Source organism: Sorghum bicolor, chromosome 9 (assembly GCF_000003195.3).
Source record: "Sorghum bicolor cultivar BTx623 chromosome 9, Sorghum_bicolor_NCBIv3, whole genome shotgun sequence".
NCBI lineage: Eukaryota > Viridiplantae > Streptophyta > Magnoliopsida > Poales > Poaceae > Sorghum > Sorghum bicolor.
This window is the reverse complement of record NC_012878.2, coordinates 10,775,947-10,798,603: the sequence shown is the minus strand read 5'-3', so window position 1 is coordinate 10,798,603 and position 22,657 is coordinate 10,775,947.

Here is a 22,657-nt window from a genome sequence, read left to right as displayed (position 1 = left end):
CTGAGGAAGAGAAAGAACCAATTCCTAGACAAGAAGAAGAAGTTTCGATAGCCAAATCACAACCACTTCAATCCCAAACTTTAGCTATCGATCCTAAACCATCAATACCCCAAAATTCTCTAAGGGAGGAAGGAATTCCGACCTTAAATCTTTCAGATACTGATGGTTTAGACTTCTGGTTCCATAAGAGACCTTCAAGCAGGGATAATTCAAATCCTTGCAATAGTGCTTCTCTTAGAGAATGTCCTGGTTCATGTTATGAAGAAGTCGAGGATAACATATCAAGTGAAGGAGAGCTAAACCATATAGAAGATTCTATCTGCTCCCCTTCCAAGTTCACAAATTTTAAATCCATCCTTGACCTTAGAGATCCCTCTTATCCCTCTCCTTTTAAGTCTCATGATGATCCTAACAATCCATCAAGACGATCAAACCATAGGAGTCATAAAGACCATGAGGATGATGTTGACGGTCCTTAAGTATCAAATTTAATTATCAAATAAATAAAGAAAAGGATCCAAATGAAATCAAGATCTAGACTTAGGGTTTTATCTGACAGAATTCCACGAGTTTTGGTGTTTGTCTATTTCTGCAGGGGGTTATCAGGAAATATGGAAGAAAGGCCCACATGTCAGGATTACGTAAAGATATTAACGTGCTGCGCAATTATCTTACATCTAAAAGACTCCAGAAGCCACGAGACCGAAGCGGAGGCGAAACGGGGCCAGAGACAGGGCGCCCGCCCTGTCCTACTGGGCGCCCGCCCTGCCCCTGTGTCCAATCAGGACTCTGCTTTGCGGGAGATCTCCACCGACCTAAAGGATGAATCTAAACCATACAATCTATGTCGGTTTGATCCAAGGGCCCATATTCACTTGGAGGGACTATAAAACCAGACCCCCTGGCCCCTGGAGGAGAGAGCCTCTCAACCCTAATTCATTGTTCCATCAAGGGAGAAGAAGCCTCTGATCAAGATTAGAGCCACCACATCAATTAGATATCTAAATTAGCATAGCTACATAGGATTAGAACTAGAAGGAGTCAATCTTCGATTGGTTTCCGGATCTGTCAAGAGGATTCTTGGTAATTCTCTAATTGTGCTTCTAATTACTTTCTAATTATCTTTGTTCTTCAATATTATGAATATGACTTTGTTCTACTTCAATATATTGCTTATGACTTTGCTCTACTTGTTTATATTCAAGATTATATTGTTCTTAGTTTATCATAGTTATGTACTTGGCTTAGTTAGATACGATCTATATACATGCTTAGGATCGTATAGCGTTTATCCATCGGATCCATGGGTAAATGATAGATATTGTGTAGGCGTGGTGCTTATACCGTATTTATCTGCGATTGTACCCAATATGCCAGATCGTGGGGTGGTTCGTGATAGTGACAGCTTCATTGATTCTTATATAGTCCCCCTCTCGTGTATTGGGCTGGCAGAGCAACATTATTACAGGGGAGTGATTGCTATGTTTCTCATATTCCTTGCTAATATCACTATGCATGGGCGTAGTCTTGTCTCGCAATGATTGCTAAGTATGCTTGCACTAACTATGATAATGCTAGACTATATAGTTAAGAATAACTTAGGGAATATTCTTGTAGTTCGTTCTAATACCATGCTAATGACTTTCTAGAGTATCTAATTGAGGTGCTTATCATATTTATTATGTGGCTAGATCAGATTAGTTATCCTTGTCACTATTATTATTTCATATATCTTTTATGTGACACTTATCCCTGTATGAAGAGTTAGATATAATGTTCTCAATTATACATGCAATGATAGATGCTCAATCTCATATTCTATTCTGTAATCATTAGTGATGATTGCTAATCCCTTCCCAGTGGTAAAAATATAAATAACGATACCTGGAATACTTCCCGGTTAAAATGCTACATCGGTATTAATCTGTGCGCTTGCAGATCCCATTCATTATTTATTTAGAAGAGCAATTGCATATTTCAATACCGCGTCTCTTATATCATGCTGGGGATGACAACTTGGCTTAAGTGATGTGAGGGATAGGTTTGGCATTTTTGGCACCGTTACTAGATTTAGAGAACTTAGTCTACTTTTGGTAATGATGTTAAGAATACCCAACAAGCATTTTTGGCGCCGTTGCCGGGGAAGGATGATTACTAATCAGGAATGGAATAAAAGATTTTGAGTTATCATTCGCATCACTAATATGATTGAGCTTATCTATTCTCTCATACAGTTTTACCCCGATATTTTTCTATTTTATCTTATGCAGGGGAATGTATGAATAGAAGACATCTTCCAGGGAATTTTGTTGACAATCCCGAAGCATTATTCAAGAAGACGAGAGCCAAGCTAAAGAAATCATCAACACTTCAGCAAGAAGCTTCATCCAATCAAGAAGATCACCGGAACTTGTCTTCAGAGTTCGAAGCCATGGCAAACAAATCAATCCGCGAGTTCTCAGCTCCCACTACGGACAACATCCGCACTGGACCTGCTGCAGAGGTTGATGGCAACTTTGAGCTCAAGCCTGGACTTATCAACATGGTGCAATCCAACCAGTTCTGTGGGAAGGCACACGAAGATGCTAGTGCTCATTTACAACACTTCCTGGAGATTTGCAACACATTCACCATACAAGGAGTTTCCAAAGATGCTATACTACTTCGCCTCTTCCCATTCTCACTGTTAGGAAGAGCGAAGCAGTGGTTCTACGCTACAAAGGAGAAGAATACTACCAGGGCACTCTGCTCAACAAACTTCCTGGCTAAGTTCTTTCCCATGGGCAAGACTAATGCTCTCCGTGGGAAGATTACAAGTTTTCAGCAACAAAATGATGAATCTGTTCCAGAAGCATGGGAGCGCTTTCAAGACTACATCCTAGAATGTCCCCATCATGGAATGGAGAGTTGGCTATTGATGCAGACATTCTATCATGGGCTCAGTAATAGTGCCCGAGAGACCATGGATGCTGCAGCTGGAGGAGCATTCTTATCACTTACTATACCACAAGCCACAGCTCTTGTGGAGAAGATGGCGTCCAATCAAAGCTGGAATGAAGAGAGGACCCAGACACGCAAGAGAGGTGGAGGTATACATCAGCTGAAGGAGGTAGACATGCTGTCTGCAAAGCTAGACCTGCTCATGAAGAAGCTCGACGATAGAGCTGGAGACAAGAAAGAAGTTATGCACATCTACGACTCTCACATGACTTGTGAGGAGTGTGGAGACACTGGACATTCAGGCAACCACTGCCCTGAGATACTTGAGGATGTGAACTACATCAACAACAACAACAACTACTACTACAACCGTCCTCAACAAAATCAAGGTTGGAATCAACAGAGGCCTAACTACTCAGGTAATTATCAAGGTAACAATTCTTACAACAATAACAATAATTTTCCACCTTTGAGAGAGTTAGTATCTAATCAAGGAAAGCTAATGGATAACCTATCTAGGAAATTGGCATATAATGATAAAATGCTAGAAAATATAAATAATAGAATGGATAATTTCTCTACTGCCATCAAGAATCAAATTAGCTTTAATAAAATGATTGAATCTTAGTTAAATCAAATAGCTGTTGCTGTTCCTACTACTAACCCCGGTATACCATCACAACCGGAAGGATTAGAATCTGCAAATCTTGTAGACGTGTTTGATGCAGGTAATTGGAGTAACCCCGTCAATGAATTTTCTACTGACCTTCTACCGGTCAAGAGAGGCGATCCAGGACGCCCCGTCATCCCGATCTCCATCGGCATGGTGGACTTCCCAGAAGCACTCTGTGACTTTGGCTCTAGCGTCAACATTATACCTAGGGTACTCTATGAGAAATTCTTTACATATCCTTTATTAGAAACAACCATGTGTTTGCAGTTTGCAGATCAGACGATAACTTTTCCAAAAGGAATAGTGAAGAACCTTTGTGTCCGAGTTGGTACCTTATATGCCCCAGCAGACTTTGTAGTGGTAGAGACCGGAAATGATGAGAGAGCACCTATCATCCTAGGGAGGCCATTCTTGAACACCACGGGAGCTATCATCTACGCTAGTGCTGCCAAGATCAGTTTCTACGTCAAAGGGGAAAAGGAGACATTTTTCTTCAAGAACAAGACTACACAAATTCAAGATCAATCCAGACGTAAATCAAGGAAGAGGACCAACAGGAGAAACAGGAACAAGCAAGTGTGGACCGAGTCAGCTAAGATGGTCACTGTAGTCCATGGAGGCCAAGATCATCAACTTAAGTCACCGTTTTTGACCAAGAAGGACGACCCAGGAATGCCAAGCATTTACTGCTCCATAAATGGATACAACTTCTACAAGACAATTTGCGACACCGGATCGGGCGTCAACATAATGGCCGCAGTCACCTATCGGCTCTTGTTCGGGACCATGCCACTAAGACCAACATACATTCAGCTCCAGATGGCAGATCAGACATTTCGAGAAGTTAAAGGAATAGTAACTGATGTCCAGGTCAAAATAGACGATCACTTTGTCTACACAGACTTTCAAGTTGTTGACATGGGAGAAGATGAGTACGATCCACCCATCATCCTTGGAAGACCGTTCCTCAGCACCGTTAAAGCAATCATCTACATTGGAACCGGAGAAGTCCATATGCACTTCCCCTCAGAGAAGGTACGCCGTTATTTTACTGACCCTAACTATATCGTTGAAGAATCTAAGCAGGTAAGAAAACGACGCAACCGCAACCAGAGGAGGCAGATCATCAAGGACGGATGGGCAGACTATGAAGGAGAAGTTGTAAGGTCAGAAGACATAGAGTTTAAACAGAATTATCCAGAGGAGATTGAAGCACCGAGTCAGGTATGGAAAATGAAGATAACTATACAAGAAGAGGAGGCGCTGCCGGAAGTACCGACTACGCCACCCAACGAACCTCAGGACGATTAAGAAATTGGAGAGTCCCGTTCGGAGGACTTAAAAACACCGAACGCTTTGCCAAGAGGTAAACTTGGTAGTTACCCTTTCCCTTTCAGTTATTTCAAATAGTTTACTTAGTTAATCATATTCACACTATCTTAAAAATAAAATAAAAATGTTAAAAACTATAAGCCCCATGTGAGTAGACGAGTGGCATAAAACCCATAAGTACATTCACTGTGGTGGCATAAAAATAAAATAAATATTTTTCTGCTTATTAAAATGAAAATATAAAAACAGGGAATAATATCTATTAAGGAGTCTCAACATGATAAAGGCTAGATATTTATGCAAACACTTAATCAGTTCCACAAGCTTTGTTGTCTATTTGAGCTCCACAGAAATTTAAGAATCAAGAAGACTGGCAGACGGAGGACATTCTAATCGCTGTCAGAATGCTGCTGACTTTCAAATACACCTCTACCACCTGCCAGCTACACCAAGAGAAATTACGTCAAAATTCAGCTTGGGGGAGAGCACCCCCATTTATCACGATAAGTATTTCTATCTATCTTTATACTTATATTATTTTAGAATATTAAAATACACATAAACTATGGGAAAACCAAATAAAGATTTTATACTTATATATATATCTTTTGCTTAGTGTGTTTAATAAATAAATAAAGTGGCTATGCTAATCTGTATCTAAATAAAACTTAAGCATGGATATGATAAATAGTTGCTCTGTCTAATTTGCAAATTTTAAGTTCTCTCTCAAGTTTAGATATAACTTTTATAATTTAAAGCTTGCTCTAGACCTAAACTTGTGGGATGAAAACTTGATCTGAAGTCTAAGTTGTTAACGGATATGATATGGGAAGGTTGAGCTGCTGTTTATCTGTTCCTAGAGATGCTAGAATTCTGGAGAATTTTATCTTTGAAAATCTTTAAAATGTTGCATGATGAGTTCCTGTATGATGAGAGTTTAAATTCCTACCACTGCCATATATACATGCTTGTTAGACTTTGAGCCACACATTTATTATTTACTGCTTATGAGCATTGAGTGTGGTCAAGCTGTGTAGACCCTTAGGAGCTTGTCATGTGGTTAAATCAAGATTTCACTTGCACGTTCACTCATATATGCTACTTCTACTCCGGAAGTACCATCCACATATATCCATTCATTTCCATCTCCAGAATTACCCAAAAATATTCTACTCCTAATCCGGGAGAGAATAGCCAAAAATATTTCTATTTTCCTCTTGTGAAATAAATGCTCAAGTTATCTTGTTACTACCACTTGCTATATTATCTCAAGAGATGAGTGCTCTAATATTAATAAAAAAATATATATATATATATACGAGGAAATAAAAAGGAGCAAGTGCTCGGAACCTCGAAAGAAAAGAAAAGTGAGACGAGAGGTAAAAATGGACAAGTGTCCGACAGTAGAATTAGGGGTACAAGATACCCACCTGAGAGAAAAGAAAAATATAGAGCATCTCATAAAGTTTCAAAAAGCAAGGAAGGTATGTATCCCCTCAAAAGAGCAAAAGTAGAATTAGACTTCCACCACCATTGTTTTCACCATTGTTATCACCATCATCACCATACACCATTCATTCGCCACACATGCACATCTTGATTTGGCTTGTTGACTTGTTACTTTGGATCCATGGTTTGACTATGCAATAAATGTCTTATAAGTATGTATACTTTATCTCCCACCTATGAGCTCCAGATATTAAAGCCTTATTAGAGTAGGATGAGAGAGAGGGCAATATCATTATGCCTCATACCACAAATACAACATATCTTGAGAGAAGGCATATACCATCACTGCCTTGGTAAGGATCCAGAAATACCACAAAAGAGAGACCTGAGAGAACCATACAAGGAAACTCTGAGTTTTATTTAAAAATCTGCAAAAACCCCAGAGCTATAGCTGATGAAGAATAAGAGACATGGCACTTGACTAGACTGTTCTATCTTTTAACCACTCAAGACAGAAGTGACAGTTACAAGTCCCATGGTGAAGGTAAAGTAAGTAAGTTTTAAGTCTTGACAGTTTACTCTAACTCAGAGATGAGATCTTATTTAAAAGCATGTGAACCGTCAAATTTTTTAAGATATTGCAACTACTTATGATCCATAGCTAAGTCTATCCTTGCTTAGGGACGAGCAAGAGGTAAGCTTGGGGGAGTTTGTTGACGGTCCTTAAGTATCAAATTTAATTATCAAATAAATAAAGAAAAGGATCCAAATGAAATCAAGATCTAGACTTAGGGTTTTATCTGATAGAATTCCACGAGTTTTGGTGTTTGTCTATTTCTGCAGGGGGTTATCAGGAAATATGGAAGAAAGGCCCACATGTCAGGATTACGTAAAGATATTAACGTGCTGCGCAATTATCTTACATCTAGAAGACTCCAGAAGCCACGAGACCGAAGCGGAGGCGAAACGGGGCCAGAGACAGGGCGCCCGCCCTGTCCTACTGGGCGCCCGCCCTGCCCCTGTGTCCAATCAGGACTCTGCTTTGCGGGAGATCTCCACCGACCTAAAGGATGAATCTAAACCATACAATCTATGTCGGTTTGATCCAAGGGCCCATATTCACTTGGAGGGACTATAAAACCAGACCCCCTGGCCCCTGGAGGAGAGAGCCTCTCAACCCTAATTCATTGTTCCATCAAGGGAGAAGAAGCCTCTGATCAAGATTAGAGCCACCACATCAATTAGATATCTAGATTAGCATAGCTACATAGGATTAGAACTAGAAGGAGTCAATCTTCGATTGGTTTCCGGATCTGTCAAGAGGATTCTTGGTAATTCTCTAATTGTGCTTCTAATTACTTTCTAATTATCTTTGTTCTTCAATATTATGAATATGACTTTGTTCTACTTCAATATATTGCTTATGACTTTGCTCTACTTGTTTATATTCAAGATTATATTGTTCTTAGTTTATCATAGTTATGTACTTGGCTTAGTTAGATACGATCTATATACATGCTTAGGATCGTATAGCGTTTATCCATCGGATCCATGGGTAAATGATAGATATTGTGTAGGCGTGGTGCTTATACCGTATTTATCTGCGATTGTACCCAATATGCCAGATCGTGGGGTGGTTCGTGATAGTGACAGCTTCATTGATTCTTATATAGTCCCCCTCTCGTGTATTGGGCTAGCAGAGCAACATTATTACAGGGGAGTGATTGCTATGTTTCTCATATTCCTTGCTAATATCACTATGCATGGGCGTAGTCTTGTCTCGCAATGATTGCTAAGTATGCTTGCACTAACTATGATAATGCTAGACTATATAGTTAAGAATAACTTAGGGAATATTCTTGTAGTTCGTTCTAATACCATGCTAATGACTTTCTAGAGTATCTAATTGAGGTTCTTATCATATTTATTATGTGGCTAGATCAGATTAGTTATCCTTGTCACTATTATTATTTCATATATCTTTTATGTGACATTTATCCCTGTATGAAGAGTTAGATATAATGTTCTCAATTATACATGCAATGATAGATGCTCAATCTCATATTCTATTCTGTAATCATTAGTGATGATTGCTAATCCCTTCCCAGTGGTAAAAATATAAATAACGATACCTGGAATACTTCCCGGTTAAAATGCTACATCGGTATTAATCTGTGCGCTTGCAGATCCCATTCATTATTTATTTAGAAGAGCAATTGCATATTTCAATACCGCGTCTCTTATATCATGCTGGGGATGACAACTTGGCTTAAGTGATGTGAGGGATAGGTTTGGCATTTTTGGCACCGTTACTAGATTTAGAGAACTTAGTCTACTTTTGGTAATGATGTTAAGAATACCCAACAGATGACATGTCAAGTAATGTCATAGAAGGAGAGCTAAGCCATATAGAAAATTCTAACACCTCCCCTTTCCTGATCACAAGTTCTAAATGGCTAGAATGTGTAGAATGGATGGATAAGGAAGAAGCCTTAATGGGTTCTAACTTTGGCTCGATTTCAAATGGTGAGTTTTTGACTGCTTTTGAAGATGAGATTCATCTAACTACAGAAGAGGACATAGGTGAGACCAATCCAGGAGAAACTCTGAACATTCAGACTGGAGATGAAGATAACATTAATGAGCATGGAATTTATTTCATAGCCACTTCGTTTACTCCATGCTCGTATGCAACATCTTCCCAATCTACTGGTCTCTCCAACATCACCACATTTGAGATCTCCAACCCCCTCTTCCTTTCTATTTATAAAAACTTTAAAAGGGCGGTTGTCGATGCATATGTCTATAATAAATATTGCAGATCTCGTTGAGTTGATCTTGATATAGGTCAGCGTTGGAAGGGAAACCACTTCGCCGACATAAATTGATGGTCTCCTAAGGACAAGCTTAGTGTCCTAAAATAAGCACTGATCAGATAGTAACATGAGCTTTGTTGACGGTCCTTAATGCTCACATTTAACCATCAACTAATCATAGAAAAGGATCCAAATGCAACTAACACCTAGACTTAGGGTTTTATCTGACAGAATTCCACAAGTTTTGGTGTTTGTCTATTTCTGCAGGGGGTTATCAGGAAATACGGAAGAAAGGCCCACACGTCGGGTTTACATAGAGATATTAACGTGCCGCGCAATTTTCTATCATCTAGAAGACTCCAGAAGCCACGGGAACAAAGTGGAAGCCGAGAGGCCTCAGGGATAGGGCGCCCGCCCTAGTCCTGAGGGCGCCCGCCCTCCCCCCTGGACCAATCAGGGTGAAGTTCGGGGATAATGCTCCACCGACCTAATACTTCAAGGAAAACCACACGATCAATGTCGGTTTGATCCGACGGCCAGATTCATTTGAAGGGACTATAAAACCAGACCCCCCTGGCCCCTGGAGATCATACCTCTTCTACAGAATCAAAGTTAGGGTTTCAATTCTTCATCCAAGTAGAGAGGATCCCTCTAGTTCTTCTAGTTCTACCTCTAGTTCATCTAGATCTAGTTCTAGTTCATCTAGTTCTAGTTCTAGTTCCTCTAGTTCTAGTTCTAGTTAGTTCTAGTTGTAATCTAGAAAATAGGGAGAGAGAAGAGGAGAGCGGAGGAGGAGCCGGATCTGTCGGATCTTCCTCAACATTATATTTTTGCAGCATCTGGTTCGTTCTTCATCGTTCTCCAGGTTCTTCAATTCATAATTCCTGAGTTCTTTAATTACTTTTATTTACATTCAAGTTATTTATTGGATTCCCGCTTGCATCAAGTGCTCTAGTCTTTATAACACTAGAGTAGTAATTAATAGATTAGACGTGGTGTTTAGTCTTGCGATTACCTGGAATTGCACCCAATCCTGCGGATTGTTGTGGTAGCCTTAGGGTAGTGACAGCCCTAACGGTCGACGTATTCCACCACGTTCGGATCGGTGTTTGTAGGACCGTAGTCAGACCTTCCTAGCCCCCTTCTCATCTCTTTCTGTGGTTAGTGCTCTGATGTCCCGATATAGATAATCTTGAAGTAATTCTTGATTCTTAGATCAACTAGAGAACTCTCAGGAAACTTCCTCTCTTCCCACCAAAAATAATTATATAGTTATCCTTGGGCGATCTTGGATCTTAATTAGTACACTCACGTTCTCTGTGGAAAATCGATACTCTGGAATACTCCCGGGTGAAAGCTACATCGGTATCCGTGCGCTTGCGGATTTTTCTGTTTGCGTTTAAAATACCCAACAAGCTTTCTGGCGCCGTTGCCGAGGAACGGTAGCTGTGCTAGTTTCGAACCAAGTCGTCCGTGTATCCTTTTTATTTTCCTTTTTTACCACACTCACCATATCATTTTCACCATACCACATGGATTTCACTCTAAGCATTAATGAGCATGGAATTTATTTCATAGCCACTTCATTTACTCCATGCTCATATGCAACATCTTCACAATCCATTGGTTTTTCCAACATCACCACATTCGAGATCTCCAACCCCCTCATCCTTTCTATTTATAAAAACTTTAAAAGGGCGGTTGTCGATGCATATGTCTATAATAAATTTTGCAGATCTCGTTGAGTTGATCTTGATATAGGTCAGCGTTGGAGGGGAAACCACTTCACTGACATAAATTGATGGTTTCCCAAGGACAAGCTTAGTGTCCTAAAACAAGCACTGATCAGATCATAACATGAGCTTTTAATTATTTGCAACATTACCTTGTGTGTTGAGCATATTAGGATAATTGTAAAAATATTCCTTCGTGTATTCTTGTCACTAACCTTTCCAGGATTGGAGCAAGAAGATCGGATGAATGACAAGCACAAGGTATGTCTAACCAATCATCATACAACATTGAATTAAATTCATCCAAACTTGAATTTTGCAAAATTCAAGCTTGGGGGAGTACTTTACATAAAAACATCCTTTGCCATGTTGCTATGTTGGTTGTCCTTACCTTTGAGACATGCTCAATTTGTTAAATAGTAATCACACTACTTCATCTCCACTTGAGTAGATCTCTATAAAAGCCATCACGCTATCTTTGTTTATCCTAGTAAGTGTTAGTTTGGAAGTACTGTACATACTTCTATTGGTTTTTAAATTAAGCATGGTGCTTAGGTTAAACAAGCCTTCCTTAATCTAATTAGACATGGAGTCTAGTTTGGTTATTGAACTAAAAACTGCTTGTGTAGACATTGGTATATTTTGTTGGACTAACCCCTGTAGGAAAACTTTCAATATCGACCTGGGAAGTCCTGAGACAAACTCACATTGGAGACAAAGAGAGAGACACATGAAGTTTAACAATTTGCACGAGGAAGGCATAGCTCACAAGAGATGATCCATGGAGGGTGCCACAAACACGATGCACAATCGCTAAGAGAGGAAAGCTTCCACAAGGTGATACTGTACCATCACTCTTCGTGTAAGGTAACATCTTAAGGTACTTGACTATCACTTTTATAAGTTTCTCCTTATTTCTGGCATTCACATGAATAAAAGAGACAAACATGTATGATTTACAACTCTAGATTAACCAACCCAATCGATTCAACATGTTTAGTCCTTCCACCTTTGTGATTCCACACTCCTAATCATATTAGCTAAAATGTTGCACACTCAATCTTTGGAAGATATAAACAAAACATATATATATATATAGATTATCTTTCCATAAGGTTGAGCAATCTAATCTGACAAATGTTTTAAATGTTATACTCATGATCTTATTATCCATCAACTTTGTCTTGCTCACTATGCTTAAGGTTAGAGAAGAACAAATACACTTTTGGTTCTGTTGGTGTTTTCCACCAACAGGGCCCATGCACTTGATCTCTGCCTTGTCTCTATGAGCAGGTACACTTCGAGCAAAATATGAAGGACTTTTATAACTCCCAGACTCCACCAAGTGAAGAACCTAGATCTACGAGCACAAACACACTAGAGATACTGGTTACTCAGGCAATCACTGCCCTGAGATGCTTGAGGACGTAACTACTGGAGTAACCCCGTTGTGGAAGTAATTACTGACCTTCTGCCGGTCAAGAGAGACAATCCAGGACGCCCCGTCATCCCGATCTCCATCGGCATGGTGGACTTCCTAGAAGCACTCTACAACTTTGGCTCGAGCGTCAACATTATGCCTAGGGGAATATTGAAGAACCTCTACGTCCGAGTTGGTACCTTGTACGTCCCAGCAGACTTCTTAGTGATAGAGACTGGTACTGATGAGAGGGCACCCATCATTCTAGGGAGGCCATTCCTGAACACCTCGGGAGCTATCATCTACGCTAGTGCTGCCAAGATCAGTTTCTACATCAAGGGAAGGAAGGAGATGTTTTCCTTCAAGAACAAGACTATACAAATCTCAGAGCAATCCCGACATGAACCAAGGAAGAGGACCAACAGGAGGAATAGGAACAAGCAAATGTGTACCGAGTCAGCTAAGATGGTCCCTGCAGCTCAAGGAGGTCAAGATCGTCAACTCAAGTCACCTTTCTTGATCAAGAAGGACGACCCTGGTGTCCCAAGCATCGAGTGCACAATCAACAGATATTCTTTTCAGAAGACACTCTACGACACCGGATCTAACGTCAACATAATGGCCGCAGTCACTTATCAGCTCCTGCATGGAACCATGTCCCTACAACCAACATACATTCAGCTCCAGATGACAGATCAGACATTCTGAAAGATTGAAGGTTATTGACATGGGAGAAGACGAGTACGATCCACCCATCATCCTTGGAAGACCGTTCTTTGGCACCATTAAAGCAATCATATACATTGGAACCACAGAAGTCCACATGCACTTCCCCTCAGAGAAGGTACGCCACTATTTTACTGACCCTAACTATATAGTTGAAGACTCTAAGCAGGTCAGGACAAAAAGAAGACGACGCAACCGCAACCAGAGGAGGCAAATCATCAAGGATGGATGGGCAGACTACGAAGGAGAAGTTGTAAGGTCTGAAGACATACAACTTGAACAGAACTGTCCTGAGGAGACCGTAGCACCGAGGCAGGTGTAGAGAGAGAAGATAGTTATACACGAAGAGCAGGCACCGCCGGAACCACCGACTACGCCATCCAGCGAATCCCAGGACGACTAAGAAAACGGAGAGTCCCGTTCGGAGGATGTAAAAACACCGAACGCCTTGCCAAAAGGTAAACTTGGTAGTTATCTTTTTCCTTTCAATTATTTAAAATAGTTTGGTTAGTTAATCAGGTTCATATCATCTTGAAAAGAAAATAAAAATGTTAAGTAAGCCCCATGTAAGTATGCTCATGGCATAAAACCCATAAGTACATTCACTGTGGTGGCATAAAAATAAAATAAATATATTCTTGTCCTATAAAAATAAAAATATAAAAATAAGATTGTGATCCTACTAAAAAGAGTGTAACATTTATTGAGGAGGCTCAACATGATAAAGGCTAGATATTTATGCTAACACTTAACCAGTTCCACAAAGCTTTGTTGTCTATTTGAGCTCCACAGAATTCAAGGATCAAAGAAGACTAGCAGAGGACATCCTAATCGCTGTCAGAGTGCTGCCGACATTCAAATACACCTCCGCCACCTGCTAGCTACATCAGAAGAAAATTCGTCAAAATCCAGCTTGGGGGAGAGCACCCCCATTTATCCAGCTAAGTGTTCTACTCATCTTTATACTTTACTCAAATAATAAAAAGATGCATAATCATAAAAACCCAAATAAAGATTTTGTGCTTATATATATATATATATATCTTTGCTTAGTTTGCTAAATAAATAAATAAAGTTTGCTATGAACCCTCATGATAAGCTCTCACATGGAAATGATGAATAGTTGCTCTGCCATGATTAGTTCTAAAAATTGAAACCTCTCTTAAGTTTAAGCATGACTGTTATTAATTAAGATTTGCTCTAAACCTGAACTTGTGGGGAGAGTACTTGATCTAAAGTCTAAGTCGTTAACGGATACGATATGGGAAGGTTGAGCTGCTGTTTATCTGTTCCTAGAGATGCTAGAATTCTGGAGAATTTTATCTTTGAAAATCTTTAAATTGTTGCATGATGAGTTCCTATATGATGAGAGTTTAAATTCCTACCACAGCCATATATACATGCTTGCTAGACTTTGAGCCACACATTTACTTTTTACTGCTCATGAGCATTGAGTGTGGTCAAGCTTTGTAGACCCTTAGGAGCTTGTCATGTGGTTAAATCAAGATTCACTTGCACGTTCACTCATACATGCTGCTTCTACTCCGGAAGTACGCATCCACATATATCCATCCATTTCCATCTCCAGAACCACCCAAAAATATTCTACTCCTAATCCGGGAGAGAATAGCCAAAAATATTCCTGTTTTTCCCCTGTGAAATAAATGCTCAAGTTATCTTGTTACTACCACTTGCTATATTATCTCATGAGATGAGTGCTCTAAAAAAAGAAAAAAAAAGAAAAAAAATATATATACGAGGAAATAAAAAGGGGCAAGTGCCCGGAACCTCGAAGAAAAGAAAAAGTGAGACGAGAGGTAAAAATGGACAAGTGTCCGATAGTAGAATTAGGGGTACAAGATACCCACCTGAGAGAAAAGAAAAAGAAAACATAGAGCATCTCATTCTCCTCAAAAAGTTTCAAAAGAGCAAGAAAGGTATGTATCCCTTCAAAAGAGCACAAGTAGAATTAGACGTTCACCATTGTTATCACCATCATCACCATACACCATTCATTCGCCACACATGCACATCTTGATTTGACTTATTGACTTGTTCTTCTGGATCCATGGTTTGACTATGCAATAAATGTCTTGTAAGTATGTATTAGCTGTCTCCCACCTATGAGCTCCAGATATCAAAACCTTATTAGATTAGGGTGAGAGAGAAGGCAATGCCACTATGCTTCATACTACAAATACCACATACTTTGAGAGAAGGCATACACCTTTACTGCCTTGGTAAGGATCCAGAAATACCACAAAAGAGAGACTAGAGAGAGTCATATAAGGAATCTCTGAGTTTTATTTGAAAATCTGCAAAAACTCCAGAGCTATAGTTGATCAAGAACATGAGACATGGCGCTTGACTAGACCGTTCTATCTTTTAACTGCTCAAGACACAGGTGATGGTCGCAAGCCCCATGGTGAAAGGTAAATGAGTAAGTTTTAAGTCTTAACAGTTTACTCTAACTTAGAGATAAAATCTTGTGTGAATGCATGTATATCTTTAAGGCATGGAACCACTGCAGAAACTCTTGAGTTCATCTTTGCTCAGGGACGAGCAAAGGTTAAGCTTGGGGGAGCTTGTTGACGGTCCTTAATGCTCACATTTAACCATCAACTAATCATAGAAAAGGATCCAAATGCAACTAACACCTAGACTTAGGGTTTTATCTGACAGAATTCCACAAGTTTTGGTGTTTGTCTATTTCTGCAGGGGGTTATCAGGAAATACGGAAGAAAGGCCCACACGTCGGGTTTACATAGAGATATTAACGTGCCGCGCAATTTTCTATTATCTAGAAGACTCCAGAAGCCACGGGAACAAAGCGGAAGCCGAGAGGCCTCAGGGACAGGGCGCCCGGCCTAGTCCTGAGGGCGCCCGCCCTCCCCCCTGGACCAATCAGGGTGAAGTTCGGGGATCATGCTCCACCGACCTAATACTTCAAGGAAAACCACACGATCAATGTCGGTTTGATCCGACGGCCCAGATTCATTTGAAGGGACTATAAAACCAGACCCCCCTGGCCCCTGGAGATCATACCTCTTCTACAGAATCAAAGTTAGGGTTTCAATTCTTCATCCAAGTAGAGAGGATCCCTCTAGTTCTTCTAGTTCTACCTCTAGTTCATCTAGATCTAGTTCTAGTTCATCTAGTTCTAGTTCTAGTTCCTCTAGTTCTAGTTCTAGTTAGTTCTAGTTGTAATCTAGAAAATAGGGAGAGAGAAGAGGAGAGCGGAGGAGGAGCCGGATCTGTCGGATCTTCCTCAACATTATATTTTTGCAGCATCTGGTTCGTTCTTCATCGTTCTCCAGGTTCTTCAATTCATAATTCCTAAGTTCTTTAATTACTTTTATTTACATTCAAGTTATTTATTGGATTCCCGCTTGCATCAAGTGCTCTAGTCTTTATAACGCTAGAGTAGTAATTAATAGATTAGACGTGGTGTTTAGTCTTGCGATTACCTGGAATTGCACCCAATCCTGCGGATTGTTGTGGTAGCCTTAGGGTAGTGACAGCCCTAACGGTCGACGTATTCCACCACGTTCGGATCGGTGTTTGTAGGACCGTAGTCAGACCTTCCTAGCCCCCTTCTCATCTCTTTCTGTGGTTAGTGCTCTGATGTCCCTATATAGATAATCTTGAAGTAATTCTTGATTCTTAGATCAACTAGAGAACTCTCAGGAAACTTTCTCTCTTCCCACCAAAAATAATTATATAGTTATCCTTGGGCGATCTTGGATCTTAATTAGTACACTCACATTCTCTGTGGAAAATCGATACTCTGGAATACTCCCGGGTGAAAGCTACATCGGTATCCGTGCGCTTGCGGATTTTTCTGTTTGCGTTTAAAATACCCAACAAGCTTTTAATTAATTACAACATTACCTTGTGTATTGAGCATATAAGGATAATTGTAAAAATATTCCTTCGGGTATTCTTGTCACTAACCTTTCCAGGATTGGAACAAGAAGATTGGATGAATGACAAGCACAAGGTATGTCCAACCAATCATCATACAACATTGAATTAAATCCAAACTTGAATTTTGCAAAATTCAAGCTTGGGGGAGTACTTTACATAGAAACATCCTTTGCCATGTTGCTATGTTGGTTGTCCCTACCTTTAGACATGCTCAATTTGTCAAATACTAATCACACTACTTCATCTCCACTTGAGTAGATCTCTATAAAAGCCGTCACGCTACCTTTATTTATCCTAGTAAGTGTTAGTTTGGAAGTACTGTACATACTTCTATTGGTTTTTAAATTAAGCATAGTGCTTAGGTTAAACAGCCTTTCTTAATCTAATTAGACATGGAGTCTAGTTTGGTTATTGAACTAAAAACTGCTTGTGTAGACATTGGTATATTTTGTCAGACTAACCCCTGCAGAAAAAAAAAACTTTCAACATCAACTTGGGAAGTCCTGAGATAAACTCGCATTGGAGACAAAGAGAGAGACACATGAAGTTTAACAATTTACACAAGGAAGGCATAGCTCACAAGAGATGATTCATGGAGGGTGCCACAAACACGATGCACAACCGCTAAGAGAGGAAATCTTGCACAAGGTGATACTGTACCATCACTCTTCAAGTAAGGTAACATCTTAAGGTACTTGACTATCACTTCTATAAGCTTCTCCTTGGTTCTGGCGTTCACATGAATAAAAGAGAGAAACATGTATGATTTACAACTCTAGATTAACCAACCCAATCGATTCAACATGTTTAGTCCTTCCACCTTTGTGATCCCACACTCCTAATAATATGAGCTAAAATGTTGCACATTCAATCTTTGGGAAGATATAAAGAAAAAGACATATACATAGATAGATTATCTTTCCATAAGGTTGAGCGATCTGATCTGACAATTGTTTTAAATGCTAAACTCATGAACTTATCACCCATCAACTTTGTCTTGCTCACTATGCTTAAGGTTAGAGAAGAATAAATACACTTTTGGTTCTGTTGGTGTTTTCCACCAACAGGGCCCATGCACTTGATCTCTGCCTTGTCTCTATGAGCAGGTACACTTGGAGCAAAACATGGTGGAGTTTTACAACTCCCAGATTCCACCAAGTGAAGGACCTGGATCTACGAGCACGAACACACTGAGCAAGATACTGCCAACGCCGCACTTCGAACTGCTGGGCAAACGAAGAACATGGGTGACACCATATCAAGAGGTCCAGACGTCAAGGTCCACACCTGAATCAAATGATGCAACAAAAGAATGAACATGGTGAGAAGTCTTGTTCAGAAGACTTAAAACATTGAACCCTCGACGAAAGGAAAATCGGTAGTTATCCATATTTATCCTTTCTGCATTCCTTTTCCCTTAAATTGTTTACTTTCCCTAAATAGCTTGTTAGTTAATCATGCTATCTTGAAAATAAATTAAAAATGTTAAAAACAGTAAGCCCTATGTGAGTATTCTCGTGGCATAAAACCCATAAGTACATTCACTATGGTGGCGTAAAAATAAAAATATTCCTGTCCTATAAAAATGAAAAGATAAAAATAAATTTATGATCCTACCAAAGAGAGTAATATTTATTAGAGGAAGCTCAACATGATAACGGCTAAGAGATTTTATGCTAACACTTAACCAGTTCCACAAAGCTTTGTTGTCTATTTGAGCTCCACAGAATTCAAGGATCAAAGAAGACTAGCAGACGGAGGACATCCTAATCACTGTCAGGGTGCTGCCGACATTCAAATACACCTCCGCCACCTGCTAGCTATATCAGAAGAAATTACGTCAAAATCCAGCTTGGGGGAGAGCACCCCCATTTATCCAGCTATGTGTTTCTACTCGCGTTTATACTTTACTCAAATAATAAAAAGATGCATAATCATAAAAACCCAAATAAAGATTTTTGTGCTTATATATATATCTTTGCTTAGTTTGCTAAATAAATAAATAAATAAATAAATAAAGTTTGCTATGAACCCTCATGATAAGCTCTCACATAGAAATGATGAATAGTTGCTCTGCCATGACTAGTTCTTAAAATTAAATTCTCTCTCAAGTTTAGGCATGACTGTTATGAATTAAGATTTGCTCTAAACCAGAACTTGTGGGAAGAGTACTTTATCTAAAGTCTAAGTCGTTAACGAATATGATATGGGAAGGTTGAGCTGTTGTTTATCTGTTCCTAGAGATGCTAGAATTCTGGAGAATTTTATCTTTGAAAATCTTTAAAATGTTGCATGATGAGTTCTTGTATGATGAGAGTTTAAAATCCTGCCACAGCCATATATACATGCTTATTAGACTATGAACCATATATTTACTTTTTACTGCTTATGAGCATTGAGTGTGGTCAAGCTGTGTAGACCCTTAGCAGCTTGTCATGCGGTTAAAATCAAGATTCACTTGCACGTTCACTCATACATGCTGCTTCTACTCTGGAAGTACGCATCCACATACATCCACTCATTTCCATCTCCAGATTCACCCAAAATTATTCTACTCCTATCTACGAGAGAATAGGCAAAAACATTATCCTACCCCTGTTATTCCCCGTGAAATAAATGCTCGAGATATTTTGGATACTACCACTTGCTACATTATTCCACGAGGGTGAGTGCTCTGAAAAAAATACGAGAAAATAAAAAGGGTCAAGTGCCCGGAACCTCGAAGAAAAGAAAAAGTGAGACGAGAGGTAAAAATGGACAAGTGTCCGACAGTAGAATTAGGGGTACAAGATACCCACCTGAGAGGAAAGAAAAAGAAAATGTAGAGCATCTCATTCTCCTCAAAAGTTTCAAAGAGCAAGAAAGGTATGTATCCCCTCAAAAGAGCACAAGTAGAATTAGACTTTCACCATTGTTTTCACCATCATCACCATACACCATTCATTCGCCACACATGCACATCTTGAGTTGACTTATTGACTTGTTTCTCTGGATCCATGGTTTGACTATGCAATAAATGTCTTGTAAGTATGTATTAGCTGTCTCCCACCTATGAGCTCCAGATATCAAAACCTTATTAGAGTAGGATGAGAGAGAAGGCAATATCACTATGCCTCATACCACAAATACTACATACTTCGAGAGAAAGCATATACCATCACTGCCTTGGTAAGGATCCAGAAATACCACAAAAGACAGAATTGAGAGAGTCATACAAGGAATCTCTGAGTTTTATTTTGAAAATCTACAAAAACTCTAGAGCTATAGTTAATCAAAGAACAAGAGACATGGCGCTTGACTTGACCGTTCTATCTTTTAACTGCTCAAGACATAAGTGACGGTTGCAAGCCCCATGGTGGAAGGTAAAATGAGTAAGTTTTAAATCTTAACAGTTTACTCTAACTCAGAGATGAGATCTTGCTTGAACGCATGTGTACTTTTAAGGCATAAAACCACTACAGAAACTCTTGAGTCCATCCTTGCTTAGGGACGAGCAAGAGGTAAGCTTGGGGGAGTTGTTGATGGTCCTTAAGTACCAAATATAATCATCAAATAAATAAAGAAAAGGATCCAAATGCAACCAACACCCATACTTAGGGTTTTATCTAACAGAATTCCACGAGTTTTGGTGTTTGTCTATTTCTGCAGGGGGTTATCAGGAAATATGGAGGAAAGGCCCACACGTCGGGTTTACATAGAGATATTAACGTGCCGTCCAATTTTCTATCATCTAGAAGACTCCAGAAGCCACGGGAACGAACGGGAAGACGAGCGGGCTCGGGGGCAGGGCGCCCGCCCTCCCCCCTTAGGCGCCCGCCCAGCTACAAGAACCAATCAGGTTCTCCTTCGCGGATTATGCTCCACCGACCTAACGGATTAAGGAAAACTGTGCGATTAATGTGGGTTTGATCCGACGGCCAAGATTCACTTGAGGGGACTATATAAGCAGACCAGCTGGCCCCTGGAGGAGGCAACCCCTTTCATCCTTATTCATTATTCATAGACAGAGCAAAAGCTAGGGTTTGGAGATGAGAGCTCTCCTCTCTTATCTAAACTAGAGTAGATCTAGATAGTAGCGAGATGGAGAGCGAGGGAGGATTGGATGAGAGGCCGGCCTATCGGTTCTTCCTCCGGTTGTACTTCGCCATGATCAAGCTCTAATCAAGCTTGCTCATGGGATGACTCTGGTAATCTACTTCTATTTCATTATGCAATTACTATCCATGTATGTTCTGGTTCACAACTCTTTTGAGTACTTTAATCTATAGGACGCTATAGGTGAGAGTTGTAGTATAGGTGTAAGCGTGGTGCTTAGACCTAGATTACTTGTGGATATCCCTTGTCTAGTCGGATCGTGTGGTAGGCCGCGTAGGTGACAACTATGTTGGTCCCCTGTAGTCCACCTCCTGTTAGCAGGTCTGGTAGAGTTTATCGGCCTATGGATAAGTATCTTTTGTGGTGTATTCTTATAACGTGGTTTGTCCTAGACATAGACATACCCCCTTGAAGTAGAGAAACCATAGTTATCCTCTCTATTCTCCTACCATCGCCCATATACTAGATTGCTCTACTCTCTATTCCCATATTATCACCCATTGTTATCTTACCTTTAATATTGTTCTTATTCGATTCTACCATCTTTCCTATTTACACATACCTATCTATCTAGGTTAAGTTAGAGCGTAGATCAGTTCTCCCGTTTCCCTGTGGATACGATAAAACCTTTAACCGGGTAGAAGCTACAACGGTATCCGTACGCTTGCGGATTTATCTGTGTGCGTATAAATACCATAGTACACTCTAGTGTCATGCTGGGGATGACAACCTAGTATTCAAGTGGTGTTAGCAAGTGTCAACAGAGAGGCCCTACTTCGAGGGGATTAGAGCAGCCAAAGTCCGTTTCATTCCTCCAAAGCAGCCCCGAAGCATGCTCTCAACGCTCTCGAGACACCTACTAAGCGCCGCAAGACTATAGTAGATGTTGATGAGGACGTTCGTAGGCTAGACAAGGTTATCATAGAGCTCCAGTCCTTGGTTAACTCTATCACTAGGTAGCTCTCTAACCAGAACACCGTTATACTAGGTCTTAGGCATGATCTTGCTAGTGCCAATAAGAAGATCAGGGAGTTAGAGCGCCGCTAAGTTATCTAGATTGGATCTTGAGGCAGTGCATCTTAGTTATTTATCTTTAAATTCGGTTTAGATTTATTATTAGCTTCAGTTCGTTACTAGTCATTTGTAATAAAATGCCTCAAGATTAATAAAGATTATTATTATTATTATTATGTCGTGTGTGTCTCTATTTTATTTTTATGTAAGAAAGCAAAAAACAAGTATGGGGAAGATCCCTCGACATGCCAAACGCACTTCGACTACACCACTCCATGATTCAGGTACATACTCTACACACTTTACACATACACATATATCTTGGTTCATGCAGAATATTATCTTCAACATGATAAATTAACAAAATTAAAATATTTCTAATCATGATTAATCTCACTCTGTGATATTTCCTAAAAACTTGCTATTATTGAAAAATGATTTTAAAACCCCTGTGTTACTTAAGTCACTGTGGAATGTGAGATGGTAGAGTATGAGTACCTTATTCTTGATATCATTGTTGCTTGGAGAATTT